The sequence below is a fragment of the Parambassis ranga genome, chromosome 21 (assembly GCF_900634625.1).
Source record: "Parambassis ranga chromosome 21, fParRan2.1, whole genome shotgun sequence".
In the NCBI taxonomy this organism is placed as follows: domain Eukaryota; kingdom Metazoa; phylum Chordata; class Actinopteri; family Ambassidae; genus Parambassis; species Parambassis ranga.
The window spans coordinates 7,591,986-7,619,808 of record NC_041041.1 but is presented as its reverse complement, the minus strand read 5'-3'; positions in this window follow the sequence as shown (position 1 = coordinate 7,619,808).

The following is a 27,823-nucleotide window of genomic DNA, read 5'->3' as shown; positions in this document are numbered from 1 at the left end:
CTTAGAGTCTTATTTTTCAGTGGAAATAACAATTTTTCTATTGTAAGTTATTCTTAAAAAAAAATAACCTGGGTTCTAGACGTGCTGTGACCGAATGGGTCCCTGTTACTTATGCCACATTTGGTTCCCGCTGAGTTCAGTTTTTTGGCTTTTTCTGCAGTTGAGGTTTGAATAAATTGTACTCAGGCGTCCTATTGCTCTAAAAGGAATATACTGGAAAAATTTCATTGTTATGCAGGAAGAAAATATAACAACCTGCACTATAATTCAACTTTGTAAATTGACAAAGAAGACGCATGTGGGTGTGAATCAGTGAGCGAGAGAGGGAGTGAAAAAGCAGACAAAAGTTAAAGAAAGGAAAAGTGGACTAATAAGGAAAGTGAGAAAATGGTTAAAGACATATGTGTGTGGAGGTGCATGACTGGCAAGAAAGCAACACACACACACACACACACACACACACACCATGCAGTGTGGGGGGGGAGGAGAAAGAGTTAAGACTGCCTTCATGGATCACTCTCACATAAAGAGAGGGACAAGTTTAGTGAAAGCCTGAGAAAAAAGGGAAAAATGAGCGTTGTTTCAGAGAGAGAGAAGTTTGAAGAGAGCATGCACAGCAAGAGAGGGGAGGAGAGAGGGAGGGAGGGAGAGAGAGAGAGAGAGAGAGAGAGAGAGAGAGAGGACAGGGGAGAAAGACAAGAAGAGAGGCACAGTGAGACAGACAGATGGAGGAGAAGCATGTAGCAGCAGAGAAGAAGGAGGAGGAGGAGGAGGAGGAGAAACAAAGCGTGTTGACTGAGGAAGTGTGCATGCCATGCGGGCCATGTGCTCAGGTAGGTCCCGTCTATATTCTCACATTTAAAAGAAAAAAAAAATCATAACACAAAGTAGGACTGCTTTGGTCTTTGCTGGTCAGAGGCTTAGAATTCCAGAGGCTTTAAACTGTGAATGTTTCCACTCAGTGGCTCCTCTTCACTCACCTTCACTGAGATTTGAAATCACTGTGTTGTTGTTTGTAATTGTCAGTGGAAGTTTTGTGTGTAAATGTCACATGCAGGAGAGAATGTGGAATTGTCCATGTTAGATTGAGACCACAGATGTAGTGCAAATGAGGAGATTTTATTCAAATCTGGCTGTCTGTTGTGTGTGTGTGTGTGTAACTGTGATGGTCTTGTATACTGGTAGGATATTGGCAGCACTAAGGAATGTGTGAGATCTCTTTGTTCCTTCTCTCTCTCTCTCTCATTTTCTTTTTCCCTTTTTCTCTCTGGGGTTGTACACACACACACACACACACACACACACATGCACGCTCAAACCAACTCTTGCAGAAAACCAGTTGAAACTTCCCACCGGCAGGAGAGAAATGTCTGGAATGTGATTATCACGTATTTGTGTTTATTTTATCACTGCGGGTCGCTCGCAAAGCAAAAGAGGAAACCAGATCAGGCGCATGCCCAGCACTTAGTGTGAAACTCTGTGTGTGTGTGCGTGCATGTGTGTGTGTGTGTGTGTGTGTAGTACATGTGTGTGCTCAGTGGTGGTGATGGTGGGTGGAGAGGGGATAGGGTGGGAGGGTAAAGAGTGAGAGCTATTTGGCAGTGCACGTGAGAGTGTGGGTGGTTGTGTGGGTGTCAGGGTGAGTGGGTGCAGAGCTCTCTTTGAGTGAGAGCACATGTGACTCGAAGTGTGTGTGTGTGGGTGTTGAGTGTGTGCATACAGAAAGGTAAAAAGTGTGTGTGTGTGTGTGTGTGTGTGTGCAAAGGTAAGGTGATTATGTGTTTCCGAGTCACCTTCGCATAAAGAGGTGGAGGAAGATAAAAAGGGAAAAACAAAAAAAAACCTTTCCAAAGCCCTTCAAGTCTTTCTTCTTGTTGCAAGCTCGTTCACATACATGTACGTACACACACACACATATACATGCACACACACAGTTCAGGCGCCTGTCAAACCCAGCGCATTCCAGAGCGCTCGAACACACAGAGTCTGAATGGTGGGATGAATGCGGGGAAATTCAGCTGAAACGTGAGGACAAAAGCCAGGGGGACATTTAAGAGGGTTTAACTCCGCAGAACCCTGGGAATCAGGATGGAAACACACACATGCACGCTTACATTAACACACGCCTGTGCACACTGAAATGTGAATAACTGAGCTCTAACATGTGTATACATCCTGAGACACACACACACACATATGTACAGCTGCGGCTCCAACAGGCTGTTAGAGCCTGGAACAGAGGGGAATTCCCAGGGAGGAGGCAGTGAAAACACACACTACACCTCTGCCTTCATATACACAATAGGCCTGGGAACCAACATACCAGTACTGAAACATACTAGTGGAGGTATTGAAGCATTGCTACCACTGCGGTGTACCATTGACTTCAATGGTAAACCATTGACTTCTACTGTGCGCCGCTCACCTGGATTTTTCGAAACCACCAAAAAAAAAAAAGACAAATCAGCGGCTTCTTTGTCTTGCGTGAAACATCAACACGCACTGAGTTGTCAAGAAACAACAATTGTCCATGTGTGTGTGAGATAAAGCGAAATGCCGCAGAATGGCACTTTCCATCAATCTGTTTTCTGAAAACCTCCAACTTTTCTCATCACAAACCGACTCTGACGCATAAACAAACCTTGTGAAAGTGTGTTTATCTCTGACTTCAAAGCATCTCCGGGCTGCGATTTCATCAGGTGTTTGCCGTTGTGTGTTTAGGCAGACGGGGCTGGAGTTCAGCGGTCAGCCATCTTTTTCCTGGTGCCTCTGATGTTGTGTGAATGACATGTAGCATGGAGGAGGGGGAGGAGGAGGAGGAGGAAGGGCAAGGTGGGGTGGTGTTGGTGGGGTTGAATTTGTTTTTTCCCTGGAATCAATATTGCTCACTGCAAGTCAGATCAATACATAAAAAAGCAACTAGTGGGGTTACCCGTCACTGTGCTGAAGAGGGATCACTGCATGCCCTGAAATGACACTGCAGTGTGTGTGTGTGTGTGTGTGTGTGTGTGTGTTTGAAAATGATCATCTGGTTTCCTGCTTATCTCCCAATAATATGATGGTAAATTTAAGTGTGACGCTGCATGAGGGTAAATCTGATTTTATCACTGAATCAAATGAATTCAAATCAGTCTGCTTAGTCAAAGTGAAAGCCCTCAACCTAAAGCATCTTTTCTCATGTGACCACAACAATGAAAAGATAACTGATCATGTGAAAGGGTTAAATTCATTTTACAGAAAAAAGTGGTCAATACAAAAAACAACAACAAAAAATATTTCTGGGAAGTTTACATTGAAGAAAAATCCCAAATACCAGAAACTGAGGTCATAACTATACTCATAACAAGAAAAAAGAAAGAGTGGGCACAGTAATTTATTCAGGGAATTTCACAATATGAACTCATGCTGGTAATATTGTCAGAGACCTCATATACCTCCTCGACCTGAGACACAGAAAGAGAGAAAACAAGAAAACATTTGTTAATTTCCCAGATCGCTGTAGCAAATCACTCTCACTCTCAAAACTGACAAGAGAGCCGAGGGAGGAGGGAGCAGGTGAGCCCCAATCATCTCACACATTTCACAGGAAATTTAAACAAATTAAGATGCAGATGCATAAATGAGCAGGTACAATCCCTCTGCAGGTGTATTTCCCCCAAAAGAGGCGCCGCAGACACTTCTCAGTCCTGTTATTAATTGATCATGTTCAGTCGTTGTGTCTGGAAGCGTGCATGCAGGGAGGTACATTTGTAAAGACATGTAGAATCCATATATTTCTCTTTTTGTTGCTTCAATTTCATTTTTTAAATGTCAAGAAAAAAAAGAAGCAAGCATCTGATCTTTAAATGTTTTTTTCCCCCCCATCTGAATGCCAGCATGTGACATTTCTTTAATTCATCATTGAAGAGCTGTTTACGATCACAGAGGGGGGTCCCAACAAAAATTTGCATTTCATGAATCCAGAACTAAATAGAATGAAATTCCTCCACCATCACCTGTTGCAATTAAAATTCTGCCCCTGCAGGACCCTGATAATTACTTTCTGATATATTTGAAAATGAAATGTTCGTCTCATTCTGAAGATTTCTGACTCGAAAGCTAACATTTGTCTTACTGCAGTCATTGTTCCTAAATTGTTTAGTGAAAGAAACATCATGAGCTGAAGGTTAATTTTGTGTGTTGGAGGCTTGATAAAGGATTTGATAAATGTGACATTTGTGCTTTTCATTATGCATAATTGTCTTTGTTGTGTTGGCTGGTTTGGGATTTTTTTTTATTATTTTTAGTTGATGAATCTACTAGAATTTGTCTCTGCATTCTTCCCCTCCCTTTCTCACTTCTGTTCTCTGAGTGCAGGTGTTTTTAGGTGCTGTGGCATCACTATCCAGTTATTAGTCTCCTCGGTCGCTCGGGGCGCAAAGCGGGACGGTCCCCAAAGCCTAAAGAGGGCGGCGGCGGCTTACGGGTGAGGGTGGAGTAAGGTTGGGGGTGGGGTGAGGTTGGGGGGAATCTTGCGGCGATGAGGTCGATTCTCGGTCGCGACGCAGGGACGGTGCGGCCGCAGTGTTGTGAAGTGAGTTTTGGGGCAGGCAGCCTCTCAGCCCCTCACACCAGTCAATGGCATTTCCAGCGATCCGCAGGCTGCAGGCAGATAGATAAAACAGAGAGTGAGAGAGTGAAAGGCTGAGAGAGGGGGACTCTCACATCAGATGAGTAATAGAGCGCAGAGTTACAGGCAAATTGAGGCTTGATGAATCGATCCTCCTCCTTTCTGCCGCGTATATCTGCGTCTGCCTGCGCCTGTTCCGCGGACACTTTTTTGCTCAGCCCTCGGTGAGGTTTTTGTTTCAGTCTTATGTGTGTGTGCGTTTTTGTGTGTGTGTGTGTCGGATAGATCGTGGAGCTCTGCACTCGAGGAAGGTGTCTGCAAATCGGATTGATTTTTTCTGCAACTTTGCTCCAATTGATGCGCAAAACAGAAGAATTCAGGTAATTTAAGAAGCCGTTAGTGATGATTAAGGACAGTAATTATAAACATGAATATTGTGAAAACTTTACAAAAATTAAGATGGAAAAAACTCCATTCACACGTTTGTCTTATTTGCACCTTTGTGTCACTTAATTTGACTTTTAGATATTTTAAGATGCGTGAGTTGCCGCGCGCTGCCATTGTTTGCCGTGCGCCCGTGCAGCGGCGCGGTGGCTGAGACTGTTGAACATGGCATCGCAACAGTGTGTGGTCTCCTCTGGCTCTGGCAAGACCATTGTGCACTCCTCACGTGCGCGTTTGTTTGTGCGTTCGTGTGCGCACAAACCCGTGCCTGAATGTGTGTGTGTGTGTGTGTGTGTGAGAGAGAGAGAGAGAGAGAGAGAGAGAGAGAGAGAAGGGGGAAAGAGAGGGAGAGGTGGTATGTGAGTTGGGCTGGAGGAAATTCTTGTGTTTTGGAATGCGTTTACCCCGGGGGAGACCCCGTGACTTCGGCATAGACAAGGGGAGCAGAGAGGGAGAGATAGAGAGACATAGAGGCAGAAAGAGAGGGAGAGAGAGAGAGAGCATTCAGTCACTGACCAACTGATAATGGCTTTCTAAGAAATCAGATAATGAGGATGTTATTCATGCAAATTATATAAACAATGAGAGAACTGTAAATGATTAGAGAATTCTTTAATTTTCTGTCACTAATTAAAACCATGCTCCCTCACCTATTGCAGTATCCAACAGGGGGCACTTGTGACACATAGTTGGAACTCACTGGTTATTAATGGTGGACTGAGTTGGGTCACTAACGTAGCTTTTTTTTCTCATTTTGTGTTTGATGGTTTAACCATGCATCAAATAGAGTTGCTGTCAGATTGTTTTGGGGCTTTAAAAACAGATTTTTGTAGTTTTTAAAAGTTGTGCAGAGTCTTTTTTTCAGTCAGTTGTTTGGCTCATTAAAATGTGTGGGGATGGTGCTCAGTGATGTGCAGCAGAGATCCTCATGGTGCTCCATCACTAGCACATAGATTACTAACGCATCTTCATCCTTCATATAAACTCACGGTGGGATATATAAGCTTTTTGTCTGTTTGGTGTGTGTGAAGCCATTTGTCACACACTTTTGTACTTCAAACTTGGACAGAAGTTGGTGCATGGATTTACTTTTTTAAAAATTTTTTTTAAACGGACAGACTGGGGTTAGGATCCCGGTTGGTATTGGAGAGAGAACAGTGTTTCTGGAACAGCGCTGGGGGACTTAGAGGGAAGAAGGACTGCTAAAAGCTCGCCCACACACAAATGTGAGATATTCTAATGAGCAATCTGGCCCTTCTGAATATTATTCACAGCACAGGCATCTTACGATGTGTGACATTGTGCAAGTCGATCAATTTCTTGTAGATTTTCTTCAGAAATTTCAGCTTGATAAAGGTGTGATAGAGGCTCAGTATGATGTGAGTGACGTGCCTCCTCTGCCACCTGTTTTTCACAGCCTGAACTCTTCGTGCTGAACATCAGCTGGAAAAAAAAGCATCGTGATGGAAGGCTGTCCTGTCCTGCTGGTAAGAATCACACGTTATCTGTGACTAGAACTGATTCAGAAATCATTTATTTCTCTAATGGAAAACATAGTTAATGTGAGTTTTTTGCTACATTCACATGCATCTTGCAGAGTGTCCTTTCAGTCCTTCCCTGTAGCTGCAACATATAAATAATCACCACACTCTATCCTTACAGTAGCACGTCTACACCAAACGTTTTAGTATTTAGTGTAAGCTGAAAAAAAAAATATCTGGCAGCATGATTCAAACACACACACACACATACAGCATGCACGGCCCACACACTCCCACGTGTTTCCCCTGCCTGCGCTCCCTTCAGATGTAAGGCACATGACATCATTAAAGAGGTGCTCTAAAAATCAGTGTGGGTAGGCACTGTGTATGTTGTGTTTTTGTTTCTGTGTGGGTGAGGGGAATGAAAGCCAAAGCTCCAGAGCCGTGGGCCCATGCTGGCTAAGTGTGTGTGTGTGTGTGTGTGCGTATGTATGTGCCCAGCCGGAGGCTCTGGTCTTGGGCTGCGCTACCTCCCACGCTGGGGTACGGCTCGGGCTGAGTGGGAGGGAGGAGTGGGAGGGAAGAGTGGGCCGGGGCTGTGAGTCAGCCTGCTGCTGAGCCCCCAGACAAGAGACCGCAGAGGGAAGAAACGCACTTCCTACCAGCATTTTGAAGAAACTGTGAAGTTTATGGTGAGGAGTGTGTGTGCACGTCCTGGAGAATCACTGAGAGGAGTGGCTGGTGGTGGAAACTGTCTCAGAGGGTACAAGATGCTGCTGAGATTTCAGACACAGTGGAGGGAGAATATCTGTATGGTCCTTGTGGTTTTGTGATGCTCTGCTGCGTCTCAGAGCGCTCCTCCCGTATATATCAAGCTCAATTCCTCACATAGGACCACAAGAGCAGCTTTCTGTATGTCCCGGCCTGGTTACTCATTTTCTTCTGAGACAGATGGCGGAATCAGACCCAGCCCCATCTGCTGGAACTAGTTGCTCTTTCTCACTCAGAAAGAAAGAGCTGAGAAAACAGAACTCCATGCTGCATTTGTCCATTTAATCTCCTGTGAATGACATGCTCACATTCCATGCACATACATATGCATAGTGCATTAGTCATAAGTGAGAGGGAGCATTCATCACTGAGGATTTTTGCCAGGTTAATAAACATGTTTCAACTGCAGCTTTGATGGCATTCTGAGTGGATTGGAGAACATCCATCCTCATATATATATATATATATATATATATATATATATATATATATATATATATATATATATATATATAGTGTAGTTAGAGCAGATTCTATTGTGAGTGTATAATTGTTTTTTATTACTAAAATTTGGAAACATTTCTTGTTTATCAAATGTCATAAATTGGAAAAAACAGTGTAGAGTTTGATTTATTATTTTATCAGAATTGTAGAAGATGAATTTGTTGTTGGTCTGATGACAGAACTGTACATTAACATGAAAGCTGGCTCAATGTCATTTAAATTGCCTGATGCTAAAAAGCTGATGGTAATTCTTAATGAATTAGGTCAGAATGATCAAATTATCTATATTATTATTATCAAAATAATAATTCAAATGGATTGAATAACCATTCAGGTCTGAGTTAATTTATAATGAGATGACTTCACTGTCTATTAAGGTCAGTTTTTGAAGCAGGATCCTTCAAGGTATTTTAGTTCCACCTCAGACAGAATGGAGTCCATCCTCTCAGAGGGACGTCACATTCACAGCCACAATGACCCAGTGAGCTCAGCAGCAGTGTTTCTGGGCTGGGTCGGCTTTTCTGATAATGGAAGGTGGTTCTCCAGGAAGCTCAGAGGGAGTCCACCAGTCTGGGGCAGAGGGGCTCCGGTGAGTGGGACCAGCCCAGGGGTGTGAAGCAGCAGTGCATGGGAAGGGTAACTTTGGCACGTGGACAGGAAGGGAAAGGAAAGCAGGCGAGGAAGGGGCAGGGAAGCACGGGGAAGTGAGAGCAGGAAACACTGGCCAGAGCGGTGGTGGCAGTGGCGGGTGGGGTGGAAGGGTGGGTGGGTGGGTAAGGGGGGTGGAATGTTTCACAAGAAGCCTTATCCAGCATCAGGAGGAGGGTGTCTGCTGCTGTGGGTGTCACTGCTCAGACAGCCACTAGCCAGCAGGGGAACTCATTTGTGACACAGTCATCCTCACTGTGTCTTATTACACACACTCCACACACACACACACACACATTCTCCACAGTGTGACCCCTCACCGCCTTGGCAGGGCTCACAGCTCCTATATCCTGTGAGTGGGCAAGCCAGCCAGGCAGCAGCAGCAGCAGAGTAACAGCCTTCACATTGCCCACGTTTGTGTGGTTGTGGAAAAGAGAGAGAGGGAGAGAGAGAGAGAGAGAGAGAGTCTCATACTGTTGCTGTTTTTCCTCTGACACCTCAGAAGGGAAGAGGAAGAGGAAGAGGAGGAGGGAGGAGGTGGGGTCACAGGGCAGGGAGGATGGGACAGAATGCACAATACTGTCATGCAATTTTAACAGAATAGGCTACACACATTTATGAATGTGCGTGCGTGTGTGTGTGTGCTGCATCTCACTGAAACTAACCATGCCGTCATGTTTAATTTATTAATTTATCACATTATAAAAAATAAATTTACTAATTTAAACATATTTATCCTCAATGATGATCTTTCAATGTTACTATACTGATACAGTAATCATCTGTCCGTATGCCTTACTTCAGTATATTACTTAATACTTTTATTGTAAAGCGTTACCAAAACATTGTGCTTGTACTAATCTAATTATTCTTTGACATATCATCACCATTCCTACCATCCAGTTTCATCTTCACTCGCTACTTTACTCTCTCTCTAGCTGGCATAAAATTACTTGGTTAGGTTTACCCTGGCTTGGGTCTTGGTTACCATGGCAACAAATTCAGTTCCTGTTTGCCCGAATAGAAGCAACTGTTATGGCTTCTTTGTATAATTATAAATAAATGACAAAAAAAAAGAAGTGGCAAGTAATGTGACACTGAACACATGCCCATGTCTCTCCAAAATATATGATGTGTGAAAATCCATCTTTCATAATATGGTCTCTTTAAACATATCTTCAGATCTTAATTACAGGCAGCTATCACAGTTTAACACCGGGTAAAACATCACCAGGATTAAACGACTGAGACCTAACAGCATTATTAATAATATAACAGAATAAATGCACTTTAAGATGCATTAGGTATAAAAATTGAATCTGACCTCCAAATTTGCACATTCTGCTTCACATATTTGTAAAAACTTTAAAATTAAAATACGCTGGAAATGTGAACATTGTACTCAGTGGCAATATTTTTTTTTTTTTTTTAAAGAAACATGTCCAACAGCTTAAAACAACACAAGCAACAGGCTTCACGCAGACATTCAGCCAAATTTGTTTGGAAGCCGAGTGTAAAATTTTGGAAATGATCCCAGATCTTAGAGATTAGTTTTCTGAGTACACAGAAAGACATAACATCCAAAAATTCATCTAATACACCAAAATGCTCATTTGATACTTCTAACGGTGACTCTTACTTTATATAGCTGAACCTAACCACTGTGTCACAATAGAAGCATCTGTGTGTGATGTAATTAGACACACTTGCATAAGTAATGGAAAATTCCAGCATCTCCTGAACGCATCACAACTCAGTCCTGTCTGTCTGTATGTTTCTCCTGAGCTCCCTGGTGCTTGTGAAGCAACATTGTGTGTCATTAAACTACACACACACACACACACACACACACACGTCACCACAGGCCAGTGGAGAGTGATGTAGAACAAGCACAGTGAACAGAGATAAGACATGGAGTCATGCCTCCCCAGCGTGACTATGACATCACAGTTGTATCTGCATGCTCCCTGTCTCCCCTGTGCTCAAAACAGACTGGCCTAATATAGTCAGTGTAGAACATGTCACACACACACACACACACACACAGACACACACGGCTGGTGGGGGGGTCAACCCTGTCATATTTCCATTTCCTGGCCTTGGTTGGTCGCAAGCATGTGTTTCTTTGGAGGTGTGTGCTTTGAGTGTGTGTGTGTGTGTGTGCGTGCCATTTTGGTGAATGAGATGACATCACTGTTACGTCTGTTCTTGTCTGTCAGAGGCTGAGAGTTTCAGTCTTAGCGGAGACAGGTGCATGTATGACAAAGTCTTCTGCTGTGTGTGTGTGTGTGTCATTAGATTATTATCATCTTTGTCGTATGTTCACGTTTTTTGCGCTTTTGTGCGGACATGTGGTGGAATGGAGAAACAAATGAATTAAATTTTATACACATTAAAACCACAGAAATATTTAGCCAGACAGAAATTAGGGCAAAGTAATTAGTTGTGATTATTGGTTCTCAGTTGGTTGAAGTTTGTATTGATGATATAAATTATATATTAAGTAACATAAATAATGCTCTTTATCAATAGTGTCCTCCTGTCGTCGTACAGAGTGTGTACACGTGTCAGCTGAGTTTCTCTTGGGTGTTCTGTTTTGAGGCGATGACGAGGAATTACTTCTGTGGTTGAAGAGAATTCTGCAAACTGTGCAGATGACTTTTGTTTTCTCCTAAGTTCTTTTTAAGTCAAACGTTTCATCTTAAAAGTTTTTAAACTCATATTAAACACTTCAAATTTATCACAGCACCTTCCTGATCAATCAATGAAATTTTAATATTTTCCTTTCTTTCAGTAATTTTATTTTTTTATTATTAAGGAAGTCTTGCATTGTGCATGCTGTTGCTTCAAATCTCTTTTACCATGATCTCTTTGACATCAAATCACAAAGTAGATAATAGGTGATTTTAAAAAAGACACATACATTGTGTACATTGTTTGTTTTGTTGTCTGTAAAAGGATCAAAGTCTGTTCTCCCTCATAATTTCTGTCTGCAGCAGATGGGTCATTTTGGACGCATTCAAATGACTGAGTTTAAAATACAGCCCCTCAGTCTTTGTCTTTTCTTGTCTTTCTCCTGTTGTTTGAATTCTTTGACTTTATCTCTCCAGCTCTCTTTTATCTCTCTCTGTGTGTCACCAGTAACTCTGGTCAGCCATTAAACGGCCTCTCCAGCCGACCCAGCAGAATTCCCAGGCTGCTCGGCTGCCTGAGTTCACACCTTTTTGTCCACAGGAATCTCAGGAATCCCCAGCTTCCTTTCCACTGCAATCTCCATTGTGTGTGTGTATGTGTGTGTGTGTGTGTGTGTGTGAGTGAGTACATGAAGGAAAGGCCCCCGCCTGTGCCGTGAGTGTGTGTGTGTGTGTGTGTTGAAACACATCCCCACCCTTGTATCCACCCAGAGAAAGCGAGCAGTTTGTGCCCACAATAGACTGAGTCACATTCTAAAATGGCAAACCTCTTAGTTACTGTGAAACTCTTGGACAAACTCTTAGCAACAAACTGAGGCTCACCTGATGGGCGAACAGGGCGATTTATGAATTTTCACTTACACATAAATTAATCATACATCAATTCACGTGTGTGTGTGAAAGTTAAAGTTGCAATTTTAGTTACATTTTTTCGTGGTTATAATTTCAATATTTGTTTGCAGGTTGGATAATTGTACATGTATATATTGCCAAGGTCTATTTTCATTTTAACATAAAATTACCCATTTGTTAAGAAAAAAATAATAATAATTTCATTCAGAGTGACTCATTGTCCCTGGCTTGTGGAGCATCTGAATAACAAGATCAAGAATAATCTGCCAGATTGCTGCTTTTGGCAGCCAATGCCAAATGAAATGGTTGAACTGAAATAGCTCCACACAGGAATACAAATCGCTTTCAGAACAACTTGGGGAAGAAAAAAAAAATAACAACACAAAAACAAATCAGAGTCCATCAGAGCAGAGGACAACCCTCACATGTGAACCCTCTCCAGGTTAATGCTGCCGTTTTTGTCGGTAGATCTGGAGTCATTCAGCCGCTCTCGCCCTGAGTCATCCTCTAGCATGCTGCCGGGGTTCTGTGGCACCCACTCAAAACAATCAATAGAAAGCCATTCACACACACACATACACACAACAGTGTGTGATTCACCCACGCCCGCTTACTCCCTGTCCATACAGAAGACATACAGATAACTTCAGGTGCAAAGTCATGAAATAATCTGAGACAAATAAACAGGAAAATCGATCAGAAATGAACCACCACATAGAATCCAACAGCAGGCTCACCTTTGCTATGTCTGTCTAAACTTTTCTTTGAGTGTCTTCTTGGTTAGCTTTAGGAAAAGATCTTCACCCATCTGCAACAAAAACTGTTTCTGTCTTACTACCATGCTCATTGAAAGCTGAAGCTGAAAGTAGGTTTTGTGTCTAAATCCACATAGCATCTTTGTACCACCTCTCACAGCAGGAAGATGTACAAGCATGCTGGTTGGAAGCTGCTGCTGATGGGCTGGGAATGAGACTGTCTTCAGTTTAACCCTTTGCTTTGAAGTGGTAGATTGATTTTTTTTCAGATTTACTGTTTTTTAAGAACATGGTCAACTCTTCAGAGATTAAAGCTGAAAGGACTTCACATAACTCAATATTTTGTAAGGGAGCCACAACACAGCGGTGTGTATTTTGAGACCTTTGACCCCACATTGCTCTTTGGGGTGAAGAGAAATGTACGCATATAGGTCAAATATTACTTAACCCTGCTCGTTATATGACTCATTTAGGTTATTTAAATACTTATGAATGGAGCCTGACAAAGGCAGCTCCATAAAAAAATGTCTGTGTGTGTGTGTGTGTGTGTGTGTGTTTGCACACCACAATATGTGTAACGGGAGCGTAGCATGGGTGCAGCATTGGGGTGAGTCACATGGCGTCCTGTGAGTAACAAACCAACTATGTGATTCCTGATGTTCGAGACTTCCCATTGAAACAAAAAAAGAAAAGAAAAAAAAAACATAAACCCAGCCCACCTCGGCCCCCGTATGCACCAACACCAGGGTGGAGGAGGATGGAAGAGGGCGAGGCGGGGCAGGGTAGGGTGGGGTGTACAAAGGTGTGGTTGCGCAGCAGAGAATAGATGTGGGGGTAAAATAGCAGGATGTAGGTAAGAATCGGGATGGAGGTGGAGGAGGGCAGTTTCTGGTCAGGATCGGAGTAAGTCAGGTACTTTCTGTTTGGTGGCTGTGCTCATCCTGTGGTTACACGCTCATTGATTGTAAAGTCTGGTACTTTCTGTTTGTGGTCACAGTCAGCTGTCAGTCTGTCATTATGGATACAACATCTACAAAGATGCTCTGATACTGTAGCACACGTGTGTGTGTGTGTGTATGGGTGGAGTCTGTACTACAGCCAGTGAGGCTGGAAGTCATAAAGACCCCTCTACTGCAGCCTCTGTGTGTGTTTTCAGTGTGGGGGGGCTGTGTATGTCCCTGCCTCCTTTCTCCTTATTTAGAGCCGGGTCCCTTTTTTTTTTTTTTTCCTTACAGCTCTCCGGCAGGGGAGTTTCCTGCTTTTGAAGAGACCCACACACATACACACACATGCAGAGAGAGTAAGAGACAGAGAGACTGCCCTTACTTTTTTCTCTCCTCCCTCTTCCCCTCCTCTTTTTTTCTGAATGGATGTCCTCTCTCTAACCTCAATTGAAACAGGAGACTGCCCTCCCGCTGCAAACGGCTCAGCCCCTCTAACAGCAACACTATAAGAGAGAGCGGCGGCGGCCCTGTGTGAGTGTGTGTGAGCGAGTATGTTGGACAGTGTCAGTCAGGGGCTTGAGGGTGAGGGAGGGTGAAGAGTGAGAGAGGATAAGACAGAGAGAGAGAGAGAGAGAGAGAGAGACTGCTGTGAAACATGTGATAGTGCAACTTTGGCGAGGGTTTGTAGGGAGTTTAACGGCTGTGGTGTCTCCAGAGCTCTGGGAAAGCACCTTTAGCCCAGAGGGAGCCTTACAAACTGTCTCTGTGTGAGAAAATGTGTGTGTGTGTGTGAGAGAGAGAGAAAGAGAGAGAGACTGCTGCTGTCACTTTAAGCCTGTTACTGATTACACTCAGAAGAATGCAACGGGAGGAGGAAAGAGGACAGGGAAAGGGATGAGGAGACATGTAAGGATGAAATCGTTTAGGGCAAGTTTGGTGTGACTTCCCTTCACTGCCGGTGGATAGTGACGTGGGTGAGAAGTTGTTACCCAATAGCGTCTCTCTCTCTCTCTCTCTCTCTCTCTCTCTCTCTCTCTCTCTGTGTGTGTGTGTCTTGCTCTCTTGTTCACTTTCTGTTGGACCAAGCAAAGTTATAGTGAAGGGGATCCCACTGCAGCAAAAAGGACATCCAGAAAAACTTTTAGGAAATCGGAGAGACAGGAATTGGGAGGAAGGAGGAGAGGGGGGGGTTCCCTCATTCCAAACTCAACGCCGGGAGGAAACTCTCACCCAGATGGGTAAGTGAAAAAAGAAAAGAAAGGGGGGAAAGACTCCCAGAAAGTAGAGCTGCTGCTGCTGCTGCTGTTGATGGATATCATATGTTACAAGTTAAGGTTGAGAAACTGCTCCCAGATCCTTAACAGGCTGAGAGGAAGAGCAGGAGGCCGGTCAGCAAACTCTGATACAAGCTAAAGCTGGGGGACATAGAGGAAATGTGCCGGCTTTGACTTCACTTGAAGCTTTAGTATGAGTCTGAATGGTCATTTGTGGTGTGAGTGAGCGTTACCTCACAATGTGATCACGTTACAGAAGAGCTGATTCACTGTTACACAGTGTCTGCCTTACACCTACATTAACCAGAAGGCACCATGTATGTTAGTCTATCTGACAGCGTCTTAACTCTGATGTGAAGCCATGTGATCAAACAGATCTTTGTGGTTAATAGACAGTTTTTTCATATACACAGGCAGCACTTCCTCTCTGTGCTTTAGTCACGCTGTGTGCCCCCCCTCCCTCCGCCACCCCTCCTTCATTTGACACAGATAGCACAGTCCACTCCTGCTCAGCAGCAGAGGGCATGAATGAACTGAGCGTATGGGTGGGTGGAGGTGAGGGGGTGGGGATACAATATCATACAGCATGGACAGCTCTGTGCGGCTTCTTTTATGAATGGACACAGCAGCTGCTGATGTGATTGGCTGAGGGGGAGAGTGACGAGAGACTCGATGTTTAGATTCATTCTGCCCTTCGCTGTCGCCGCCCGTCTCTCCGGGTTACCACCTCTTAAAGCGCTGCTGCCTCATGTGTGTGTGAATCAGTACTAGTGGTTCTGGTTGACATGTGTTTGCCTAAGCAGGCTTAGTCACAAGCTGAGTGTGTGTGTCTGTGTGGACTTTTAAAAGTTGTGGCTGTCTGCCCAGCTGTTGTTCTTCAAATTATCTCCCACTCTCTCTGACTAAGACGATGCTCTCTCCAACTATCATTACTCTTACTCACTTGTCATGTAATAAGAAGGCAGGTCTCCAGCCTTAATTATACTTCTTCCTGAATCACTTAAGAAAGAAAATTCTTGTGTGTGTGTGTATAGTCACAGCAAGGCTACCCACCATCACCAGCCTAGCCTACATCCACACACTCTCTTTGTTTGAGCCACTCCTTCAGCTCCAACAAAGATTATTGCAGAAAACTGTGGCATGACTTCACTCAGTGTAGTTTATGGAGCTGTGATATAGAAAGGGAGCGAGGAGTGGTGATAAGGGATTGTCACGTTGGAGCACAAGGATCCATGAGCTTTTATCATGGTGGCGTTTCCGGTGTGAGCGTGTGATAGCAGGGAGATTGGCGGTGAGATGCATCGCAGGTATCTTGTTGAGTGAGATTAAATTCTTGGCTGGAGATTAGCGTGGAATCTGCCCTTTGCCTTATCACTCTGCTGCCAACAGGCTGAACTCTGCACTGCTCTACTTGGCAACAAGTCAATACCTAAGATTGTCATTGTTTTTCATGATCTTGTTAACCTAACAAAGGAGAAATTTGTTTTTATAAATTTATAAAATATAAAATTTTAGCAGATATTTGCACTGCTAGTCTGTCACCCAATTAATGTAATTTTATATTTGTGTGTATTTTTATTTTTAAACTAAAAATAGACTTAAAAAAGACATGAAAAGACATGAAAATCAATGTTTCTGTATTTGTCTAATCTACGCAGTGCTTATGAAGTTAGCCAAAGCTAGCTTCAGGTAGCTACAGTCGGCACGTCATCACATGGAAAACATTAAATAATAGAGATTAGCTTTCCGAGCTATGGAAATAACCACAGTTTACACATCTGTGAATATGTACGTTCATATGTGAGGACGTGTTCGACCTATTTCTGGCATTTAAAATGATCAATCTACCTCTGATCATTTAGGGAGCTGGTGATATTGGATGACATGCTAATTGGACAGGTGTGTCACTTCAACAGATTTTTATTAACACAGCTTGTAACAGCTTGTTTCCCAAATGTCATTTAAAAACAAGGGAACAACCTGAAAAATGAACTGTTGGGGAAATTGGGACTCAAAACTTTTTTTTCGGTTGTTCCAGCTAAAGTTTTGTCCTCTTTTGCACTCACGGATGCAGGATTTGTTATATATTTATATATAGTTATATCTGAAGACTATTTGCAGCCCAGTGCGATGACCAACAAATAAATGTATAAAAAAAGAAAGAAGAAAAAGAATTTCCACATTTAATACTTAATGGAAAATCTGATAACCATTTTTCTTTTGTTTTTATTTTCAAAACAATTTTGGGGAATATGGAATTTCCCTTTTTCTGTTTATTTCCTAGTGTCTGAACGGTCATTTCCCCCGTTGGCTGCTGTGTACACAGACCATTGTACTCCACGTACACACAATTTCTAATATTTAATAATAGAATGATAACCGAGTGCCACTTCTTTGAAAGACAGGAGATAGAAACATGTCCATCAGTGTGAAGGAACCTGACTCCGGTCCCGGCTGACTGTCATGTCCTGCTGATGCAGAGGGCAGGGAAAGGTTTGAGCTGAGCTATAAATCAGTTCTGGAAAGGCTTAGTTTGAACCACGTCCTTTTGCTGTAACAGACACACATGCACCTACAGGCTGGTGTCAGGAAGTAAGATGTTGTGACATACCATAGTTATTCCGGTACTGACTGAGTTATGTAACTAAAAGTGGGTTAAGCAGCACGAGAACAATCTCAACTATGACTTGACTCATTCCTCCTTTTCTTTTTCCCCACTTTCCTTTTCACATGACTCGTCTTTGTTTATACAGCAACAAGTCACTTACACAAGTCCGTCATTCACAGGCAGATTGCAGAGTTAAAAGCTCAGCGGCTGACTGAGACGTCACAGGGCTGAATGTGTGCATGAACAACAGAAGCCCGTTACAGCCTTTGTGTGCGTGCATACATCTTGTGTGTTTGCGTTTTTTTTGTGTACTCAAGAGCGCTCGTTCCAACGGTGTACTAACCACACACACCTGGCCTGTTTCCTCCTTTGCTCATATATGGGCAAAGCTTCCCCTACCTGGGCCCCACTCTGAATTCCAATAAGTGGCAGTGTGTGTGTGTGTGTGTGTGTGAGGAAGAGGCTGTATGCACGTCATGGAAAACCGGGATCAATGGGCAAGGCCCGCCGAGCTGAGTTTTTAAGGTGTTCCTTTTGTTTTCCAAAGGTAATCAGTTAACACAATGACTCAGCCTGGCTGATTATTCAAAGTGGCTGCAGTAGGAGCACGTCAATAAGGAACTGTGGTCATGTAACTATTATACAAGCAACACTGAAGCAAGCAGAGCTAAATCCCTGTGGATCAGCAGGATTATTACGTTAAGAATGGAGCTCTTGATTAACAGAAGACACTCAAACCTGAGTTGTCTTCCTCTGGTCTTTGTGCGCTTTTTATCAGAGTGTGTTAGAATTCGGGGTGGAGGCCATGTTGTACCTCTTTCAAACAGAGCTTACTTTATAACATTATGGCCTTGTTTTAGGACTAATGAGGTAGATTTATGGCTGTGTTTGCCATTCTTGCTTAAGCCCTGCGACCTAACAAAGGCCCTTGCGCTGACTTTGGTAGTTTGGGGGCACCTTTCATCCCTCTGTCCCTTCTCTAACTGCATTTTTCTATTTTTTCCCTCTTCCTACGCCTCCTTTCTTTGCTCTCTGCACATTTGCCAGGCCTTCATAAAGCAGCTAGAGGAGGGAGTTAGCTTTCCTTGGTCATCTCGCCAGCTCTTTCCCATCAGTCCAGCCCCCTGGAAGAGTCTGCAGACATCCCTCTCTCTAGGCCTGGGGCTGAGCCTGGGGCTCAGCTGGGGCTGAAGGCTGGGGCTCCCACTAGAGAGAAGTTCTTTAGCTCTCCAGCCTGCAGGCCTGGATTCAGTATTCACCTCTACTAACAGCCACCTATAGTAGCACCCAGAGGAACCATTTGGGATCACTTTACACGTAAAAACCTGTTTCATCTCCTCAATGTATAACAAGAACAGAAAGTGAGAGGAAGAAATAAGAGGTGGGGGAAAGAAGTGACTTCAACGGTCTGTCTGGCAGAGGCCGTCCACTGGGTAGCGAGGGAATATTCTGGGATAGGGAACAGAGGTGGCAGCAAAGTTTGAGCTTCCATAACCTCTGTCTCCACAGAATCTGAGCTATTGGCTTCCTCTCTTTGCTTGGAAGCGTTCACCCATCACAGGCAGTCAGGCTCTCAGGCTGGGGTCTATCGGATCATGGGGAGCTGAGAACTCATATCTGATTGGCTGTTGGCCTCATGGAACCACTGCTTAATTGGTGGCAAGCTGTTGCTGTATTACGGACTTGTCTCATCTTGCAGACTAAGCATCTCTTTCACTCAGGCAAAAAACATTCTGATTGGTGCAAAGTCTGATGGTTCATTTGTGGGGAAAACAGCTCAAATGTTCATACTTTCCTTTGTATAACACTTTTAAAAACGCAACACATTAGGTCGATATTCACTTTTCAAATAAATAAAAATAAAATAAAAAATAGCACATGCTCATGCTCACCAGGACAACATGTACGTGTGTGTCTTTGTTGCGACGTAGGCGGTGGCTGTAACTTTGCTGTAGACTTTTACTCAGGTTGGAGTTAGCAACCTGGGTAAAAGTCTATCTATAGATTGTGTTTTGGGCTAAAATAGTCTCCTCTTACACAGCTGACAGTCTGTCAAAAACACACAAAATGTGTTTGTGCCTGTAAAATCCAATTTTCTCCCTGATTGATTTTTGTATCCAATTTTTCATTATTCAAAAATAACCTGATAATATTCCAGATTGTTTTTTGGAGGAATAATTGTAGATAATAAGGCAGCGAGCTGGAACAGTGGGGCACTTTAAAGATGGAGTGTAAGCACACACACACACACACACACACAGTCAGGCGCAGAGAGAGAGAGAGAGAGAGAGAGAGGGAATGCATCCACACCCAGCTCACACATCCTACACACCCACCCACACACACATGCCCACACATACTTGAGCAACAAACAGCACATGCACACAACCAATGAGCCAATGTCGCTTACTGCAGAAGTGCAACTTCTCAAACACACACACACACACTTGTACAGTGGTCACCCCCTACTTTGAGGCTAAAGCAGGGTAATGATTCAGTTCCTCTTTGCCTCCCTGTGTGTGTGTGTGTGTGTGTGTGTGTGTGTGTAGTTGCTGGTGTATGTTTGCTGTATGTGTGTGGGAACAGTTGTCACATTTGTGAATGTGTTTCTCATGTGTGTGTGTGTGTGTGTGTGAATGTGGATGTGGTAAGGCCCAGTCATCTTCTAGGAAGCTAAGAGGAAACCCACATCAACTGCCATGCACCACACTCTAGGAATAGATCTGCCCAGTGCAGGCAGGAATGGAATGGCACGCCTGGCCTCACCCCTCCTCACACACACACCACCTCACTCGCCCGTCCTCAGGCCTCCCAGTGATCACCCCTTCTTGCAGTAGATGCACCTTTGTGTCTCTCACCCATATTAAATAACATTTCTCCCCTTTCCTTTGCACCTAGTTTTAATTATTTGGAGCAGAGTAGCGTTCACGTGCATGTTCAGATTTTTATTTGAGTTCAATCATTAGAAATGTGCAGAGTTGCTGTTGCTTCATTCAGAACATTGCTTGTGTGTCTGTATTTGTGAAAGTTTCGGTTCCTCTCTTGCCTCTGTCTGGCTCAGTCCCTGACCTTGTCCCCCCCTAGCGCGCCCCTATCTCTCCGACCGAAGGCTTCGCTGTTAATGGAAAATTAGTTTATGTACATTTGACCTCTCTTCCTAGCGGCGGTGGCAGCATCACCAAAGCATGGAAAAAAGAGACAGATAAGACACAGAGGAGCTTATCACCTTATCTGTAGCCCTGAGCTTACTCAGGCTCACCGGTCTGGACCTGTTAATGCCACGTTTGTGCTTATAGCGCTGCTGACAGCTTTAACATTGTTGAATAAATGCATGACTCAAGTATTTCTTTACTTCTTTTTTTTTCAGGTTGGCCAATGCAGCACGGACTTCCGCAAAACTGAGACGCCATTACCAGGAGAGAAAGTAAGAAAGTCATTCATAGATTTTTGAATCTCTGGCCTTCTCACCTTCTGTGAAACTGTATTCCCTCTAGCAAAGAACAGAACCTTGACACGCCCCTTTATGCTTCTTTAAATCTTTCAGTGTAAATCCTCAGCAGGGAAACACACACTTTACTAGTAGAATAAGAAACACAGAAGATGCAGATGACAGACAGACAGACAGACAGACAGACAGACAGACAGACAGACAGACAGACAGACAGACAGCAAGAGCAGCTATGGTGACAGAAAGCTGGAATGTGAGGAAGGGAGGGCGGGGAGAGAAGCCAGCACATTTCCTCTAATAAAAAGAAATTGGAGTCAAGTGACCATCAGCTGGTCAGAGTATGTTTGATCAATATGGTCATGAGGCCGCAGGTATGCAGGGCTAGACCACAGCGAAAGAGGGAAACACCAGCCATGCTCCTCTCCTCTCCTCTCCTTTCCTCTCCTCACTCCTCTCCTCCATCACCTGTATATTAGATCATTATTCAGACTTTGTTGGTGCTCCCCTTTAATGCGTCAGGCTAAATGTTGGAGCCGGCATGGCGGTGGCCTCTGCCTGTCACGCCTCAGGGCTAATGGGAAAGAATGACAGGAATCTGCAACTGATAATGCCACGCTTGGAGATGTTCGTCAGCAGATAATCTCCCATATCCTTCCTCTCCCTAGGGCTCCTCTTCTTCTCCTGCTTGATCTTTCAGTTTGCAATTTACCCCTGCATCACCCATGCCACCCATTTTCTGACTCTATGTGTGCTTATATTTGCTCTCCTCTCTCTCTCTCTCTTTAGATAAGCATGACCAAACTGGAACCGGCCCTTCATGGTTCACGGCTCTCTCCGGCTGCTGTCAGTTGCTCAGTAGGCAGTGTAGATCCTGTGTAGCAATCAGCAGCTACATCTGGCTACTGGGTCTCTGACGGCTTTGCCTATCACAGTTGAGCATGCCCCTTCCTCGTGGTGCATTCCAACCCTACCAACCCACCCATTGGCTGTGATGTCGAGGGAAGGGGGGGGGGGGGGGGGGTCCTCCATTCTGTGACCCCACAGACAGGATGTTCTCTGTGTCACAACTCCACAAGGGGCCCTTGTCAAGGCGTTTTTTCACCCTTTCCTCTGCTACCATTCTTCTTTAGTGTCTGCCGGGTTCCCTTTGTATGAAACGACCTTGGTTGGAACTATGTGTTCTGTTAACGATTTTCCAGAGGTAAGCCCTACAGAGAGACCTTTGCTTCGTCCTGAACCTGGCATACAATGTAGATTTCTGTGTGGTTCAATTCTACAGCTACATTGTCTGCTGGGTTTCTGGCTCGCAATATAAGCAGCTATTATATAACCCCTCAAAAAAAGGTGAGTATTCATCTATTCTGTCAATGTGCCTGAAGTGCCTGACAATTCAATAAAAAGGAAATATTTCACATTAATACGACTGAGTGACTCGTGCTGTCGTTTGTCTGACTGAAAATCATATTTGAAGGGAGAATGAGAAAAAGTCAGAATCTGCAAAATCTAAATTGATTCAGTGTTGCTTCAGTGTGTCCCAGGAGTTAACCCCGAGCAAGAGATGCCAGGAATATTCTAGTAACTCAGCACAAAGCTGGGCTGTTGTCTGTCAGGAGGTTGTCAGACTGCTGTCAGACTGGCTCCTTATTAGTGGGACAGCACTGTCTTCCCTGCAGCCAGCACACATGCACACACAAAAACACACACCTGGGATTATACCAAACCTTCACACAAACCAACAATGCTTCCAGTCCTGACTGTGCAGCAGTGGAACTCACATTCGTACAGACACTTTTGTTTGTTTTCACTTGGAACTCAGAATTGGATGCTTACTGAAAAATACACAATTAAAGTTTAATTGATCTCGTCTCTCAGTTTCACACATGCTGAGAGTGATAAAGCAGCGAACAGTATGTGTAAAACATGTAATGATACACCTCAACAGAAGGGAAGACTCTGCGTTCAGCAGCCCTGCAGGAGCGCTCGGGCTGCACAGGTGAACATATAATGAGCGTCCCCAGCTGAGACAAGAAAAGGGACCATCGCAGCAGCTCTTTGAATAACCGATGTTCTTTCTTTTAATATTACATTACAAAGATGAAATAAATGTTTACTGGAAAACTATTCCTCAAATGTAGAAGGTCCTAAAGGTAAAACACAGAAACAGTCAGCTCAATTAGTCATTTACAAAATCTGGATGGACATGTGAGGATTTACTTATTTGTATGCTGGAATCAAATAAAAAAAATACTGCTATTGCATTTACTGTGTTATCTACAGGTTGATTAATAGTGAAAACAAATGTTGGTTGCAGCTATAAATATAATAAGATTTCGACCTATTGCCCTGTTTTTTCTGTCAGTATTTCAGTATTCAAAACAAACACCTACAGTACTGGCAAGCTTGAGCGCCTTCAGTCCACATGTCCATATATTTGTCCTCAATTTATTTAATTTTTTAAAAAGAAAAAACAAGTTTAGGTCTAACACTTTAGCAGCTACTGTAGAAAACCTTGAAGTCAGGAGCTAAAAAACTGGATGAAACTAAAGGACGTCTATAGCGAGCTAATGTTAGCCGATCAGATCAGAGGAGGAAAGCTGCAGCTGTAGGTGATATCTGCCGCCTTTGTAAGTGCACACAAAAGTAGCTTTTTACCACCATCACCTAAAACATGTGCTGATAGGCTGCAAGCTCATAAATGGACAAGATGGACAAGATGAGTATGTGGGGACAGGCCTCAGACTTACAAATGTATTATGGGAAACACAAAAAAGGCAGAAAAAGATTTCAGACTTCAGGTTCAAGGTCAATTTGACAATACAGTAAGCGGACAATTCAGATCCATCAGCACCTCGTACAGTGGACATTGCTGTGACCACTGTGTTAGGATGTAACATGGGACTCTTTGTAAGAGGTGGTTCATTTAATAGGGATTCCAAATGGTGAGCTTTTTGTGGGTAAACATGTACAAAGATGTAAATTATGGCTTTGCAAATAAATAAAGGACATTCAGCTAAGTGCTGATTATGTCCTCCTGTGGAAGAGACACTTTCTGCTTTCAAATAAAAGGTGCAGTGCATTATATATTAAATGTGGCCTCATAACTGTGGCTTTACAGGACAAAAACAAAACACCTGTAGCCCCTTTAGGTGTAATTATAACAGATTTGCATCCCACTCACTGAACTGTCACCCTCAAGTTCAGCTACACAAACTCCATCAGGAGCCACTATGAGAATCCCAACAATGCGAGCCATTGCTAATGGGCTGTAATGGGAGGATTGTGTGGGTGGTTTATTGTTGCTTTGATAAGCTGTCGGTGCGGCGCGCGAGAACTGCAAAACAACAGAGTGCTGAGAAAAAGAGTGATGATGAGACAAAATGAAGGAGACGCGAGGCCATCTGTCCTCCTCTATCACAAACACACAAACACTCACAGGGAGGACAGGCGAGGAGGTGAAGGTGCTGTCGTCGGAAAGGTGGCATCAGTGATGTCATCAGCCCGGAGCCCTGCCTCAGCCCCGAGCTACAAACACACACTCCCACTTGTGTTTGCGTCACTGCTGTAATAAGTCATTCGAGTGCCAGGCAGTGACCTCTGCAGCAGGGCTTTCCCCATCAGCCAGACTCCACATGCATTAAAGGCCAGTGGGGGATTCACAAGCTGCAATTTACAGGGTCACAAAAAATCCCTTTAAAATCCAGACTTCCTTCTTTCGTGGCCGGCAACAAGAACTTAAACGACAAAATAATGCATCTGTAGCTTTGTACAAACTCCATAAAGAGGACGCTATAATTTATCAGTTCCTTCCAAATCCCCTTCAGGTTATATTGGCAGGGGAGGAGTCATAAAGTGTGAGTTATTGTTTCTTTAGGAATGTGTTATCTCTGTTGTCATGGATACCATTTAAGAAAGGAATAATGTACAACAAGCTGGTGATCATAGCAAATTTAACCCTAACAGGATGATGCACAGTTAAATTTCACTACAAAGACATTTTTACTAAAAAAAAAAAAAAACAGAACCACTAGTAAGCAATCAGCCTCACAACCTTCACACAGGGTCAGGTCAGGGTCAGGCGTGCAGCAGAATGCTGTCTCACCTCCATGCGTCAAACACAGCAGCTTCAAACAGGCGACATGAGTGACGCTGAGACAATGTAGACAACAGAGATTATAAAGAGAGTGCGGAAACATTGTTTCAGAGGGCAGACATGAAAAGTGTTTTTCGGAAAAAACCAAGTTGGGACTGCAGTTCTTTCATTAACCTAAAACAATGTGACGCCATAGTGACTTTTCTATAGTGTTCCGGAAACATGGCTGAGAGAGAGAGAGAGAGAGAGAGAGAGAAGGAGAAGTCAGACTGACACTGAGCGTGGTTTTTCAGACAGGGTTCGGCGTATAGACTTTCGTCACATGGTCCTTGCACCACGCTTAAAGTCACATCCTTCAGTGTCTGCAGGTCTCACTTTGACCTAAGAACCATTAAGTAGCTGCAGAAGTGGTTCACATTGACATTTTAGAGGTTATTTTCCTCTAAAAGCTTATTCCAGTAAAGCACTCCATTGTTACTGCAGAGTCTAATTCTTTAATAAGATAAAATAATTGTATGAGCAAGGTTAAAAAATATTGAAAAACACATTTTACTGTCTGTAGTGTTTAAATGATGCAGTGCTGAGAGAAGTCTGGATGATTTTGTGACTTCAGACCATCGCTGTGTGACTAATAAGCCTGTTTCCACAGATAAAAATGCTCAGACTTTGTCTGTTGAAATATAATTATGCACAATTTCAAACATGTTAGTAAATATTGGTAAAGCAGATGTTGCCTTGAAGAAATGGGATCATTTTTAAAACAAGTTTATATTCATTAAATGAATATATGTTAATCAGGATATCCTTTTTAAACAACATACAGCTTGGATATAATGGTGAATGGATCTATATTTCCAGCAGCCTTTTAACCACAGGCATGATTCAGATTGATCAGACCTTCATAATTTCTGGGTGAGTGTCCAGCAGCTGCGCATCTGACGTCAAAAAGAAACCAGCAAGTAAACATGTGGACCTAAAATTAATTGCAATGGTTTTAAACTCAGCGTTAATTAAGTTTTTGTAATTAACTTATTCCAGCTCTGTCTATGCTCCAGATCCAAAGATGATGATGCAGAAAAAAAAGGCTTGGTAGAAAATAAACATGTTTGACCACATCCGCGTCTACACAACCATCTTACATACACATAGACGACGGCTGCAGGGGTTGAACATGTATCTGCTGCTTGATGACGCACACTGAATCATGATAGTTACGTAAAACCTTAAGTCCAAAGCGGTGACTAAACATCACTCTTGCAACATGAGATCGAGCACAGAGACCGGTAATTACTGCAGTGCAGCGTAGGCTTTATACGCTGTGCCAGTCTCTACTTTGGTTTGACCAAAAATTCAAAGTGTTGGTGAGCGAGGCGAATAACAGCCCGTTCACCACTCCATTATCACATACCAGGCACTGGTGAGTCAGGCAGAGGAGGAACCTACCGCAGAGTCTGGTGTGAAGGCGTCTCAGCTGGACCCAACTTTACTTTACTTGCGCACAAAAAGGGCTAGCATGAATTTAAAACATGCCGTTGTCTTATGCTATCATTTATGTTCCCAGCATCATCCTCAGGCTAAGTCCACTTGACATCATGTGCTTCTCCTTGCACACCTCAATTTGCAAAAAAAAACTAGGTCAGGACCAAGCAGGAACTTCCAGGGCTGACAAATGAAGCCAATACCAAAGTGTCTGCCCACAGTGGCTCCAGAAATGAGTCAGTCCCCATAGACTCCCATGTTAAAATGTCCACCTCTACAGCAAAAACAAAACACTTCTCTATAGATAACTTCCTGTTTTAGGATGGGTGAGATATTGACTGATTGATAAGATGGATGTATATTGATATGATTGATCATTACAACTTCCCTATTGTTTAGGTTAACTGGTATGCACTGGTAAAACTGATTTTTTTGGAATTGAGATTAAAGTCAGAATTCTGGAAAAAAAAAGTCATTGGTTGTGTCAGTTGTTTACAGTGGCCTTAATCCTCTTCCGTATCACTCCGTCTCTGCAGCCTGAATGGAATAACTCAGTCATGCGCGCTGATGGCTGCGTCAACCTTGGTTCACTGATACCATCCTAAAAATAGTCGTCTTTTCATTGGCCTCCACCGTGCAGGTGACACACAGGCAACGACGCTGCAGGTGACCTTTGGGTATTTCTGTTTGGGACAAGAAGTCAGAGGTGAAGTGTCAGCTATAAGCACTCTATGACGTTATGTTACTTATACACCAAGAGAGAAGTGTGAGATCGGCATACTGGTGGTTGGAGTCCTTTCTGGAGGAATCCCTGACGTCGCAAAAAAAAACAAAAAAAAATTTTCCTGTCATGTCAGACAGATGGACAGACAGGCAGCTGACCTCATGCCACTGCGGCATGTGACATTACAGGCTATGTCAGGGAGAGAGCCATCCAGGGGACAGCATTGTGAAATCAGGGTGAGATTTCTCTCTCTCCTCACTATGTGAGAGACCAAGAGAGACGAAGCAGCAAAGAGGATGCAGGGTGGGGTGGGTTGGGGTGGTTGAGGTTAGTATGCAGAGATGGCATGATGGAAATGAAGAGCACATGACAGGGGGCGGGGAAGTGACTCCATTTGTTCTGTGTGTGCATGCCTGTACACTGAAGAATGTCAAGGCCCCCATTTACCTTGGTAATGACATTATAAGCACCTGACTGCTGCTGTGATTGACATAATGCT